General features: G+C 34.7%; 16 non-coding genes across 16 annotated transcripts; 5 read left to right on the top strand and 11 right to left on the bottom strand.

Moving 5' to 3' along the window:
- Window positions 1–268: 268 nt before the first annotated feature.
- Window positions 269–360, bottom strand: Trnay-gua (transfer RNA tyrosine (anticodon GUA)). Its single transcript is given in 2 exon segments — window positions 269–304; window positions 324–360. It is a non-coding gene; the product is annotated as a tRNA-Tyr (tRNA).
- A 273-nt stretch (window positions 361–633) lies between these two features.
- Window positions 634–705, top strand: Trnad-guc (transfer RNA aspartic acid (anticodon GUC)). The gene has a single exon. It is a non-coding gene; the product is annotated as a tRNA-Asp (tRNA).
- A 311-nt stretch (window positions 706–1,016) lies between these two features.
- Trnaa-agc (transfer RNA alanine (anticodon AGC)) lies at window positions 1,017–1,089 on the bottom strand. The gene has a single exon. It is a non-coding gene; the product is annotated as a tRNA-Ala (tRNA).
- Window positions 1,090–1,363: 274 nt separating this feature from the next.
- On the bottom strand, window positions 1,364–1,455 carry Trnay-gua (transfer RNA tyrosine (anticodon GUA)). The gene is given in 2 exon segments: window positions 1,364–1,399; window positions 1,419–1,455. It is a non-coding gene; the product is annotated as a tRNA-Tyr (tRNA).
- A 273-nt stretch (window positions 1,456–1,728) lies between these two features.
- On the top strand, window positions 1,729–1,800 carry Trnad-guc (transfer RNA aspartic acid (anticodon GUC)). The gene has a single exon. It is a non-coding gene; the product is annotated as a tRNA-Asp (tRNA).
- A 311-nt stretch (window positions 1,801–2,111) lies between these two features.
- Window positions 2,112–2,184, bottom strand: Trnaa-agc (transfer RNA alanine (anticodon AGC)). Its single transcript has one exon. It is a non-coding gene; the product is annotated as a tRNA-Ala (tRNA).
- A 274-nt stretch (window positions 2,185–2,458) lies between these two features.
- Window positions 2,459–2,550, bottom strand: Trnay-gua (transfer RNA tyrosine (anticodon GUA)). Its single transcript is given in 2 exon segments — window positions 2,459–2,494; window positions 2,514–2,550. It is a non-coding gene; the product is annotated as a tRNA-Tyr (tRNA).
- A 273-nt stretch (window positions 2,551–2,823) lies between these two features.
- Trnad-guc (transfer RNA aspartic acid (anticodon GUC)) lies at window positions 2,824–2,895 on the top strand. Its single transcript has one exon. It is a non-coding gene; the product is annotated as a tRNA-Asp (tRNA).
- Window positions 2,896–3,206: 311 nt separating this feature from the next.
- On the bottom strand, window positions 3,207–3,279 carry Trnaa-agc (transfer RNA alanine (anticodon AGC)). Its single transcript has one exon. It is a non-coding gene; the product is annotated as a tRNA-Ala (tRNA).
- Window positions 3,280–3,553: 274 nt separating this feature from the next.
- Trnay-gua (transfer RNA tyrosine (anticodon GUA)) lies at window positions 3,554–3,645 on the bottom strand. The gene is given in 2 exon segments: window positions 3,554–3,589; window positions 3,609–3,645. It is a non-coding gene; the product is annotated as a tRNA-Tyr (tRNA).
- Window positions 3,646–3,918: 273 nt separating this feature from the next.
- On the top strand, window positions 3,919–3,990 carry Trnad-guc (transfer RNA aspartic acid (anticodon GUC)). The gene has a single exon. It is a non-coding gene; the product is annotated as a tRNA-Asp (tRNA).
- A 311-nt stretch (window positions 3,991–4,301) lies between these two features.
- Window positions 4,302–4,374, bottom strand: Trnaa-agc (transfer RNA alanine (anticodon AGC)). The gene has a single exon. It is a non-coding gene; the product is annotated as a tRNA-Ala (tRNA).
- A 274-nt stretch (window positions 4,375–4,648) lies between these two features.
- On the bottom strand, window positions 4,649–4,740 carry Trnay-gua (transfer RNA tyrosine (anticodon GUA)). Its single transcript is given in 2 exon segments — window positions 4,649–4,684; window positions 4,704–4,740. It is a non-coding gene; the product is annotated as a tRNA-Tyr (tRNA).
- Window positions 4,741–11,303: 6,563 nt separating this feature from the next.
- Window positions 11,304–11,376, bottom strand: Trnaa-agc (transfer RNA alanine (anticodon AGC)). The gene has a single exon. It is a non-coding gene; the product is annotated as a tRNA-Ala (tRNA).
- Window positions 11,377–11,650: 274 nt separating this feature from the next.
- Trnay-gua (transfer RNA tyrosine (anticodon GUA)) lies at window positions 11,651–11,742 on the bottom strand. The gene is given in 2 exon segments: window positions 11,651–11,686; window positions 11,706–11,742. It is a non-coding gene; the product is annotated as a tRNA-Tyr (tRNA).
- A 273-nt stretch (window positions 11,743–12,015) lies between these two features.
- Trnad-guc (transfer RNA aspartic acid (anticodon GUC)) lies at window positions 12,016–12,087 on the top strand. Its single transcript has one exon. It is a non-coding gene; the product is annotated as a tRNA-Asp (tRNA).
- The last annotated feature ends 576 nt before the right edge of the window (window positions 12,088–12,663 follow it).

Raw genomic sequence — 12,663 nt, 5'->3', positions numbered from 1 at the left:
AGACATAGGTGGAAATTAACACTTATGTACGTCCTACGGCTATTCAACATGCCCATTAATTATTCTTTAAGGTTTACGGTGTAAGCATTTTAATTACTATAAACTGAAGAACCTGACCGGTTTCTGATGGAATATTGATTTCTAGACATCTGTACACAAGATATAAAAGGATTACATGTTGCATTGCTATGTATGACCATTCAAAGAAATAGTCGATATGTACAGATTTATAACTGCGACGGTTATGGGGAAAAATCAACAAAAAATGTCCCGCGAGGCGGATTCGAACCACCGACCTAAGGATGCCTTATTGAAACATTCCACTACAGTCCTCCGCTCTACCAACTGAGCTATCACGGGATCTGTCAATTTGATGCATTGATTGACATGTTATTCTACATGACAACACATTATTCTACACATGGTCGAATATAGTTCCTAATAAAACTGATAAGTTTTGCGCTGATCTGTGGATGATTTTTTTTCTGTCCAATATGTCAATACGGTTTGGAAAAGAGCTGCGTTTTCCTATAGTGACATGGCCATATACTTAACAAGATGAACAATTATATGACTACAACGCCATGCATACTGTGCAGGTTTATATTACTAAAATTGAGAAGGCATTTCAAGTCCTCGGTAGTATAGTGGTCAGTATCCCCGCCTGTCACGCGGGAGACCGGGGTTCGATTCCCCGCCGGGGAGGATTTGTTTTTTCTTGTTTTTTGTACTATTCCAATCTTATCCCAAAGCCCTGCCGTTGTAACGGCTGAATAAATGGTTTCTTTTAAGTTATCGATATGTTTTAAAGTTTACATAATGACCATGTTGTCGACAGTGCAATATATAACAAAAAGCGTATGGGATATGAAGTTCCGATGAAAGAATGTTGAAAAAGGCCTGCTTTCTTTGATTTTGCTTAGCTTTGTAGAATGATAGTAAAACAAAATCATTGAATATTTTTAGAGACAAAAGTGGAAAGAAATGTGTTCGTTTAATCTGAACAAAAATGAAACTGGAGAACCCGGGCATCGATCCCGGTACCTCTCGCATGCTAAGCGAGCGCTCTACCATGTGAGCTAGTTCCCCTCTACCAGACATAGGTGGAAATTAACACTTATGTACGTCCTACGGCTATTCAACATGCCCATTAATTATTCTTTAAGGTTTACGGTGTAAGCATTTTAATTACTATAAACTGAAGAACCTGACCGGTTTCTGATGGAATATTGATTTCTAGACATCTGTACACAAGATATAAAAGGATTACATGTTGCATTGCTATGTATGACCATTCAAAGAAATAGTCGATATGTACAGATTTATAACTGCGACGGTTATGGGGAAAAATCAACAAAAAATATCCCGCGAGGCGGATTCGAACCACCGACCTAAGGATGCCTTATTGAAACATTCCACTACAGTCCTCCGCTCTACCAACTGAGCTATCACGGGATCTGTCAATTTGATGTATTGATTGACATGTTATTCTACATGACAACACATTATTCTACACATGGTCGAATATAGTTCCTAATAAAACTGATAAGTTTTGCGCTGATCTGTGGATGATTTTTTTTCTGTCCAATATGTCAATACGGTTTGGAAAAGAGCTGCGTTTTCCTATAGTGACATGGCCATATACTTAACAAGATGAACAATTATATGACTACAACGCCATGCATACTGTGCAGGTTTATATTACTAAAATTGAGAAGGCATTTCAAGTCCTCGGTAGTATAGTGGTCAGTATCCCCGCCTGTCACGCGGGAGACCGGGGTTCGATTCCCCGCCGGGGAGGATTTGTTTTTTCTTGTTTTTTGTACTATTCCAATCTTATCCCAAAGCCCTGCCGTTGTAACGGCTGAATAAATGGTTTCTTTTAAGTTATCGATATGTTTTAAAGTTTACATAATGACCATGTTGTCGACAGTGCAATATATAACAAAAAGCGTATGGGATATGAAGTTCCGATGAAAGAATGTTGAAAAAGGCCTGCTTTCTTTGATTTTGCTTAGCTTTGTAGAATGATAGTAAAACAAAATCATTGAATATTTTTAGAGACAAAAGTGGAAAGAAATGTGTTCGTTTAATCTGAACAAAAATGAAACTGGAGAACCCGGGCATCGATCCCGGTACCTCTCGCATGCTAAGCGAGCGCTCTACCATGTGAGCTAGTTCCCCTCTACCAGACATAGGTGGAAATTAACACTTATGTACGTCCTACGGCTATTCAACATGCCCATTAATTATTCTTTAAGGTTTACGGTGTAAGCATTTTAATTACTATAAACTGAAGAACCTGACCGGTTTCTGATGGAATATTGATTTCTAGACATCTGTACACAAGATATAAAAGGATTACATGTTGCATTGCTATGTATGACCATTCAAAGAAATAGTCGATATGTACAGATTTATAACTGCGACGGTTATGGGGAAAAATCAACAAAAAATATCCTGCGAGGCGGATTCGAACCACCGACCTAAGGATGCCTTATTGAAACATTCCACTACAGTCCTCCGCTCTACCAACTGAGCTATCACGGGATCTGTCAATTTGATGCATTGATTGACATGTTATTCTACATGACAACACATTATTCTACACATGGTCGAATATAGTTCCTAATAAAACTGATAAGTTTTGCGCTGATCTGTGGATGATTTTTTTTCTGTCCAATATGTCAATACGGTTTGGAAAAGAGCTGCGTTTTCCTATAGTGACATGGCCATATACTTAACAAGATGAACAATTATATGACTACAACGCCATGCATACTGTGCAGGTTTATATTACTAAAATTGAGAAGGCATTTCAAGTCCTCGGTAGTATAGTGGTCAGTATCCCCGCCTGTCACGCGGGAGACCGGGGTTCGATTCCCCGCCGGGGAGGATTTGTTTTTTCTTGTTTTTTGTACTATTCCAATCTTATCCCAAAGCCCTGCCGTTGTAACGGCTGAATAAATGGTTTCTTTTAAGTTATCGATATGTTTTAAAGTTTACATAATGACCATGTTGTCGACAGTGCAATATATAACAAAAAGCGTATGGGATATGAAGTTCCGATGAAAGAATGTTGAAAAAGGCCTGCTTTCTTTGATTTTGCTTAGCTTTGTAGAATGATAGTAAAACAAAATCATTGAATATTTTTAGAGACAAAAGTGGAAAGAAATGTGTTCGTTTAATCTGAACAAAAATGAAACTGGAGAACCCGGGCATCGATCCCGGTACCTCTCGCATGCTAAGCGAGCGCTCTACCATGTGAGCTAGTTCCCCTCTACCAGACATAGGTGGAAATTAACACTTATGTACGTCCTACGGCTATTCAACATGCCCATTAATTATTCTTTAAGGTTTACGGTGTAAGCATTTTAATTACTATAAACTGAAGAACCTGACCGGTTTCTGATGGAATATTGATTTCTAGACATCTGTACACAAGATATAAAAGGATTACATGTTGCATTGCTATGTATGACCATTCAAAGAAATAGTCGATATGTACAGATTTATAACTGCGACGGTTATGGGGAAAAATCAACAAAAAATATCCCGCGAGGCGGATTCGAACCACCGACCTAAGGATGCCTTATTGAAACATTCCACTACAGTCCTCCGCTCTACCAACTGAGCTATCACGGGATCTGTCAATTTGATGCATTGATTGACATGTTATTCTACATGACAACACATTATTCTACACATGGTCGAATATAGTTCCTAATAAAACTGATAAGTTTTGCGCTGATCTGTGGATGATTTTTTTTCTGTCCAATATGTCAATACGGTTTGGAAAAGAGCTGCGTTTTCCTATAGTGACATGGCCATATACTTAACAAGATGAACAATTATATGACTACAACGCCATGCATACTGTGCAGGTTTATATTACTAAAATTGAGAAGGCATTTCAAGTCCTCGGTAGTATAGTGGTCAGTATCCCCGCCTGTCACGCGGGAGACCGGGGTTCGATTCCCCGCCGGGGAGGATTTGTGTTTTCTTGTTTTTTGTACTATTCCAATCTTATCCCAAAGCCCTGCCGTTGTAACGGCTGAATAAATGGTTTCTTTTAAGTTATCGATATGTTTTAAAGTTTACATAATGACCATGTTGTCGACAGTGCAATATATAACAAAAAGCGTATGGGATATGAAGTTCCGATGAAAGAATGTTGAAAAAGGCCTGCTTTCTTTGATTTTGCTTAGCTTTGTAGAATGATAGTAAAACAAAATCATTGAATATTTTTAGAGACAAAAGTGGAAAGAAATGTGTTCGTTTAATCTGAACAAAAATGAAACTGGAGAACCCGGGCATCGATCCCGGTACCTCTCGCATGCTAAGCGAGCGCTCTACCATGTGAGCTAGTTCCCCTCTACCAGACATAGGTGGAAATTAACACTTATGTACGTCCTACGGCTATTCAACATGCCCATTAATTATTCTTTAAGGTTTACGGTGTAAGCATTTTAATTACTATAAACTGAAGAACCTGACCGGTTTCTGATGGAATATTGATTTCTAGACATCTGTACACAAGATATAAAAGGATTACATGTTGCATTGCTATGTATGACCATTCAAAGAAATAGTCGATATGTACAGATTTATAACTGCGACGGTTATGGGGAAAAATCAACAAAAAATATCCCGCGAGGCGGATTCGAACCACCGACCTAAGGATGCCTTATTGAAACATTCCACTACAGTCCTCCGCTCTACCAACTGAGCTATCACGGGATCTGTCGATTTGATGCATTGATTGACATGTTATTCTACATGACAACACATTATTCTACACATGGTCGAATATAGTTCCTAATAAAACTGATAAGTTTTGCGCTGATCTGTGGATGATTTTTTTTCTGTCCAATATGTCAATACGGTTTGGAAAAGAGCTGCGTTTTCCTATAGTGACATGGCCATATACTTAACAAGATGAACAATTATATGACTACAACGCCATGCATACTGTGCAGGTTTATATTACTAAAATTGAGAAGGCATTTCAAGTCCTCGGTAGTATAGTGGTCAGTATCCCCGCCTGTTATGGAGACTGGTTTTTGGATGTACCATATGTGAAATGTAAACATTGTGTCGTCCGGAGATTTTTCATTGTTTGGTGAGTTCATCGCCTTATCTGTGTTCATAAACATTTTCTGAAGATTGCTAATTAATTATTGATTGAATGTGACCACAGTTTGCTTAGAAACAATTGTTTGTTTGCCCCTTTTCCTGCAATTTCGGTGCAGGAAAAAGGGGGAGGAAGGGTGTGTTTGATTACTATTTGGAGATCTTACTAAAAACCAATGGCTAACTTTGACGGAAGTGTACCAGACAGGTCCAATGGAAAGTCGGCTAATTATGATAGCAAATTTTCTAAGGAGAAAACTGTGTTAATTGCTTGTGCTCTGGAGGGTTTTGGAAAACTAGAGCCTGATTTGTTGATAGATGACATTGAATCGAAATGTGGTATAGGAAGTGTAATTGCATGTGTGCCAAAAACTGGTTACGGCTATGAAATTGTGTTTCGAGAAAGGCAGATGATGGAACCAGTACTCGGTGATCTGACTGTGGATGGAAAAAGATGCAAAGTGAGTGAATTGCAATCTAGCTTTAGATTAGTTTCGATACTTAATTTGAGTATGTATGTGACTGATGAGGAAATTGTGGATAGATTTAATAAAATTGGTGTTGAAATTGTTTCTGTTATTAAGAAGCATAAGATGAAATCAAAGAACAATATTTATGATGGAACAAGAATTTTCAAAGCCAAACTTCCCCCGAATATGAAGTCAATCCCATATTCAATGAAGTTTTCAGTCAATGAGAAAGAGACTGCATATTACCGCGTGATTCATAATCACCAGGTAAAAGTCTGTAATGGTTGCTTTAGTCCTGACCACATGTATAAGGACTGTCCTGAATTCAAATGTTTTGAATGTGGAGAGCAAGGTCATGTCAGGAAGAAATGCTTTAAGAATAAGTGCTCTAAGTGTTTGCATAAGAAGGTTAGCTGTAAGTGTAGTACTCTAAAGAAAACACACGTAGACAATTCTTTTGCTGAATTCCAAGGAACATTTACACGAGATGACGATGTATGGCCATGTAGCAGAATAATGGATGATGACCATACCAATGGTGAGAGTAATATAACTGTTAATGCTCATCTTGATGATGTAAATGATGTCAGTGATAGCGGAAAGAATGATGTTGCGAATCATTACACTGTTGAGCGTGGTGGTCAGTCTTCGGCTTGTAGTGATAATGGCGTTGCTAGTCATATCACTGAAGATGATGAGAATATTGATTTAGATGTTATTTCAAGTGTCGTTGCTAGCCATTGCAGTGATGAGGGTGATGGTAATGGTGATGTGAATGGTGCCGTTTTGGTCAATGATGATGAAGCTGAGATGGTAGATGGTGATGATGAAGTGTCTGGGGAAGTTGGACAAGATGATAGTATGGTTTATGGTGACCAAGAAAGAAACAAGACAGATAAAGAAGAAAGTAATGTTGATATTGAACTTAATGTTAACAATGTTGATTATGTTAAATCTAAAAGTAAATGTGTTATGCCAAAAGAAAATGTTTCAGAAAATGATTGTAAAATAGGTTCTATTTTGAATATAGAAGCTTCTGTCTCCCCTCTAGAACAAATTAACAGTCAGGGGGAAGTCAGTCAGAGTTCATGTGACACTTTAGACGACTTTGAAATGGATACTTTCCTGATGACTGATAGTAGTCAAGGGGCAAGTGAAAATGATTTTACTCTTGTAGCTAAGAAAAAAAATGCCTTGGGTGTCAAGAGGCGTAGTAAGATTAATATAAAGCCTAATCTGAAAGCAGCAAGGTTATCGAATATACATAAAAAATTGAAATAAGGAACAATGGAGTGTTATATGTTTGCTATTTTACATTTTTGTTTTGCGATGGCTTCTTTTAATTTTATAAGCCTTAATTGTAATGGTCTTTGTGACAAAAATAAAAGAGAGTGTATTTTTGCACTGTGTAATGAAAAGAAATATGATGTTGTATGTTTACAAGAAACATTCTGGAATGATGATTTATATAAAATTATACAGAATGACAATAGTGTATGGGGTGGTGATATTTTTGCTAGTAATAGTAATTGTAATAGAAAAGGTGTGGCTATTCTTTTAAGTAAAAGATTGAGAAATGTTTTTAAAGTTTGTGATAGTATATGTGGAAGATTATTGCATATTCAAGGTAAAGTTGAAGGTAAAAATGTTGATATAATCAATGTGTATGCTCCTAATAGTATCAGTGATAAATGTACTTTTTTTAATGATTGTAAAGACAAAATATATGGAGATGAATATATTATAGTTGTAGGAGATTTCAATACTGCGTTCTGTCCTTTAGATAGAAGTGGAAAAACTACGTTTTATGCAGATAAATCTGTAAAATGTTTAACTAATTTGATGAATGATAAATGTTTATTTGATGTATGGAGAAATAGAAATATGAATGTCAAAATGTTTTCTAGAAAACAGGTAGTTCAAGGTTTTTTAACACAAAGTAGGATTGATAATATTTTGGTATCTAGTAATTTAAAATCATGTATAAGAAATATTTTTTATAGCGACACATGCTTTAGTGATCATAGCATTGTAAATATGAAACTTGATTTCTCTGAAGTTGAAAAAGGACCTGGTGTTTGGCTTTTTAATGAAACCTTATTAAATGATGATGTTTATGTTGAAAAGATTAGACAAATTTTATTTGATGAAATTGGTTCTGATTTTTATTTGTCAAATCCACTTATTTGGTGGGATAATTTGAAATATAGAGTAAAGAAAGTCAGCCAAATATATGGAAAAGAGAAACAAAAAGAATTAAATAGAGAGTATTTTAGGTTACAAAATAAGCTGCAAGAAATGTCTGTGAAGTCAGCTTGTGGTATATCAATTGATCATGTCAAATATTTAGAATTGAAAGATGAATTAGAAAGTTTAGAAAAACACAAATGTAATGGTGCTATTATTAGATCAAAATGTCAGTATTCAATTGAAAGTGATAAGAATACAGCTTATTTCTTAAGTTTAGAGAAACATAGACAAAACAGAAATATGATATGTAGTTTAAAAAATTGTGATGGTGTTGTTGTCAATGATTCTGCTGAAATGTTAGATGTTGTACACAATTTTTATGAGAAACTCTTTTCTTGTGTTCAAACTGATCATGAGGCAATAGAGGAAATGTTAGACTGTGTTAACGTTAGTGTTGAAAATTGTGATATTGAAAACTGTGATTGTGAAATTACTAGTGATGAAATTGAAACCTATATAAAAGGCATGAAAAAGGGTAAAACACCTGGCCCTGATGGGCTTACTGTAGAATTTTATTTATACTTTTTTAGTGAGTTGAAACCGGTATTGAAATATATTTATGACTGTATTGGAGAAAATAAAATTTTGTCAAGATCTATGAGATATGGAATGATTAACCTGATTTATAAGAATAGAGGTGACAAGTCTGACCTGAAAAACTTCAGACCTATAACTTTGTTAAATGTTGATTATAAAATTTTAGCCAGAGTAATGGCCAACAGATTTAAATTTGTATTACCAAAGATTATATCACCAAATCAGAGTTGTTGTATTATTGGTAAAGATATTTCTGATACTACAGTAAGTATCAGAGATATTATAGAATTAGTAGAAATGGATGATTTGGAATGTTATTTGCTGAAACTTGATCAGGAAAAGGCATTTGACAGAGTTGGACATGACTACTTATTTTCTGTATTGCAGAAATTTGGATTTGGGGAGAAATTCATTTCATGGATAAAGATATTTTATACTGACATTTTCAGCACTGTCAAATTCAATGGTTTTTTGTCCAAGTATTTTCAATTAAAGAACTCTGTAAAACAAGGGTGTCCTATATCAGCTTTGTTATATGTGTTAGTTGCTGAACCCTTGAGTATTATGATTAAAAGGAATGATAGAATTCATGGTATACAAATTCCCAATGCATCTGGTGAGGAGAAAATATTTTCACATGCAGATGATACAACATTGATATTGTCTGACAAAAATTCAGTAAATGAGGCCTTTGGAGTTTTAAATTTGTATGAACAAGCATCTGGGGCAAAATTGAATAAAGATAAATCTGAAATTTTGGCATTGGGTACCGGAAAGATATCGAAACAAGAAATAGATGCTTGGAATATTAAAGAGTGTGATGGGGTTCTTCAGCTTTTAGGTATATGGATTGGCAAAGACAAAACTGTTTGTGATAATTTAAATTGGGATTGCAAAGCGCAATCTATTTCAAAATTATTGAATTTTTGGAAAATGAGACATTTATCAATACAGGGTAGAGTAACGGTTATAAATACCTTGTTGATGAGTAAATTATGGTATACTCTAATGGTGGTCAATATACCTGAGAAATACTATTTAGACATTAAAAAGATGTGTGTAGATTTTTTGTGGAATAATAAGCCATCATTGGTTGCATATGATGTTATAATAAATAGAGTTTTGAATGGTGGTTTAAATTTTCCAGATATATTTCACAAAATGTATGCTTTTAGACTTAAATTTTTAAGTCGATTGTTAGATAATGATTATAATGCAGCGTGGAAACATACTTGCACTTATTTTTTATCAAAAGTTCTAGATATGAATCTTGGTATGGAAATTCTATTTTGTGATCTTAATAATAGACAATTAGGTATTTTACCTGATTTTTATAAGTGTATGTTATATGCTTGGGGAAAGATTCGTACTCATATGGAAATTGATATAAATGTGAATAATGTATTTGATATTCCATTGTTTTATAATCCAATGATAGTAAATGATGGGAAAATGTTGTATATTAAACCCTTTGTAGATGCAGGAATAGTTAAAATTAAAGACTTGGCATTTGAATGTAAAAAAGGTTTTTTGAAGAACAAATATGTACAGGATATAGTCTCTCAAAGGTTTCCTGAGTTAGTTGCTGATAGAATTGTTGATGTAGTTCAGAGTATTAAGCAGTGTATTCCAGAACAGGTAAAACGTTTAGTTAGAGAAAATGCATATAACTATAATAAACCTGTTCTGAATGTAGTATATAATGATAATGGTAAAAAATATACATTACCTAGAACGGCAAAAATTTGTTATGGTATGCTCTTAGAAACTAGCACAATAATGCCAAATGCTGTCAGCTACTGGTATGAAGTATTTAGTGATTTTAATGTCCAAAGGGTTCAAAATATTTTGAATTTTCCATTTTTACCTAGTGACTGTATTGAAACATCGTTTAAAATTTTCCATAGAGTTTTATTTACGAAGGAGAGATTATTCAGATGTCATATTACTATTGATTCTTTATGTCCAGTATGTTATGATGTACATGAAGATTTGGAACATCTTATAATTTCATGTAGATGTTTAACTAAATTCAACAACTTTTTGAAGGATTTCCTACATAATATTTTGTGCAATAGCTCTACAAGATATGTCAATATGCTTGATTTTAATTTTCTATGTTATTTTGGATTAACTGAGAAAGATAAAAACAGTAACTATTATTTTGTTAATACTGTCTTAGCATTTAGAAAATTTTGTGTTGTGAAAAGGAGAAATGTAGCTGTGAAAGATGAGAAAGTACTAGATATTCAAAATTATTTTAAGTCCGTACTTCAGCGACATGTAAATTATGCTTATATGTATTATAAAAAGAAGAACTTTTCATTGTTTGAAAAATACTACTTGAAAAGAAATCCTGTTTTACGTATCTGTGACGAAAATGTTGTCATTGACTTTTAGTATGCAAGCCATTATATAATATGGAAGATTGACTTAACATACATGATATTATTAATTGTTATCTGTGATATGTGAATTAGTGGGAGATTAGCCCAATAATTCTTTTACATGTAAATATATTTCTGTGAATAAACTTTTATAAAGAAAAAAAAAATCCCCGCCTGTCACGCGGGAGACCGGGGTTCGATTCCCCGCCGGGGAGGATTTGTTTTTTCTTGTTTTTTGTACTATTCCAATCTTATCCCAAAGCCCTGCCGTTGTAACGGCTGAATAAATGGTTTCTTTTAAGTTATCGATATGTTTTAAAGTTTACATAATGACCATGTTGTCGACAGTGCAATATATAACAAAAAGCGTATGGGATATGAAGTTCCGATGAAGGAATATTGAAAAAGGCCTGCTTTCTTTGATTTTGCTTAGCTTTGTAGAATGATAGTAAAACAAAATCATTGAATATTTTTAGAGACAAAAGTGGAAAGAAATGTGTTCGTTTAATCTGAACAAAAAAGAAACTGGAGAACCCGGGCATCGATCCCGGTACCTCTCGCATGCTAAGCGAGCGCTCTACCATGTGAGCTAGTTCCCCTCTACCAGACATAGGTGGAAATTAACACTTATGTACGTCCTACGGCTATTCAACATGCCCATTAATTATTCTTTAAGGTTTACGGTGTAAGCATTTTAATTACTATAAACTGAAGAACCTGACCGGTTTCTGATGGAATATTGATTTCTAGACATCTGTACACAAGATATAAAAGGATTACATGTTGCATTGCTATGTATGACCATTCAAAGAAATAGTCGATATGTACAGATTTATAACTGCGACGGTTATGGGGAAAAATCAACAAAAAATATCCCGCGAGGCGGATTCGAACCACCGACCTAAGGATGCCTTATTGAAACATTCCACTACAGTCCTCCGCTCTACCAACTGAGCTATCACGGGATCTGTCAATTTGATGCATTGATTGACATGTTATTCTACATGACAACACATTATTCTACACATGGTCGAATATAGTTCCTAATAAAACTGATAAGTTTTGCGCTGATCTGTGGATGATTTTTTTTCTGTCCAATATGTCAATACGGTTTGGAAAAGAGCTGCGTTTTCCTATAGTGACATGGCCATATACTTAACAAGATGAACAATTATATGACTACAACGCCATGCATACTGTGCAGGTTTATATTACTAAAATTGAGAAGGCATTTCAAGTCCTCGGTAGTATAGTGGTCAGTATCCCCGCCTGTCACGCGGGAGACCGGGGTTCGATTCCCCGCCGGGGAGGATTTGTTTTTTCTTGTTTTTTGTACTATTCCAATCTTATCCCAAAGCCCTGCCGTTGTAACGGCTGAATAAATGGTTTCTTTTAAGTTATCGATATGTTTTAAAGTTTACATAATGACCATGTTGTCGACAGTGCAATATATAACAAAAAGCGTATGGGATATGAAGTTCCGATGAAAGAATATTGAAAAAGGCCTGCTTTCTTTGATTTTGCTTAGCTTTGTAGAATAATAGTAAAACAAAATCATTGAATATTTTTAGAGACAAAAGTGGAAAGAAATGTGTTCGTTTAATCTGAACAAAAAAGAAACTGGAGAACCCGGGCATCGATCCCGGTACCTCTCGCATGCTAAGCGAGCGCTCTTTTTTTTTTTTTTTTTTTTTTTATCTTGATAAAATTTTATTAACAGAAAAACATTTACAAATCAAAGAGATATTGTTATTAATTCTCATAGACATACTATTATCATATTGATTAGTTATATCATATATGTCAATTACATACGCATAGAAAACAAAGTCACCACAATTGTCCATTTTCGCAATACCTACAAAATTTTTATATTCATACATTTA

This window comes from Perna viridis, chromosome 15 (genome assembly GCF_037379345.1).
Source record: "Perna viridis isolate PV_CMFRI_1.1 ecotype Kerala chromosome 15, ASM3737934v1, whole genome shotgun sequence".
NCBI classification, from domain to species: domain Eukaryota; kingdom Metazoa; phylum Mollusca; class Bivalvia; order Mytilida; family Mytilidae; genus Perna; species Perna viridis.
Note: the sequence above shows the minus strand (reverse complement) of the source record. Positions and strands in the feature narration are given on the sequence as shown.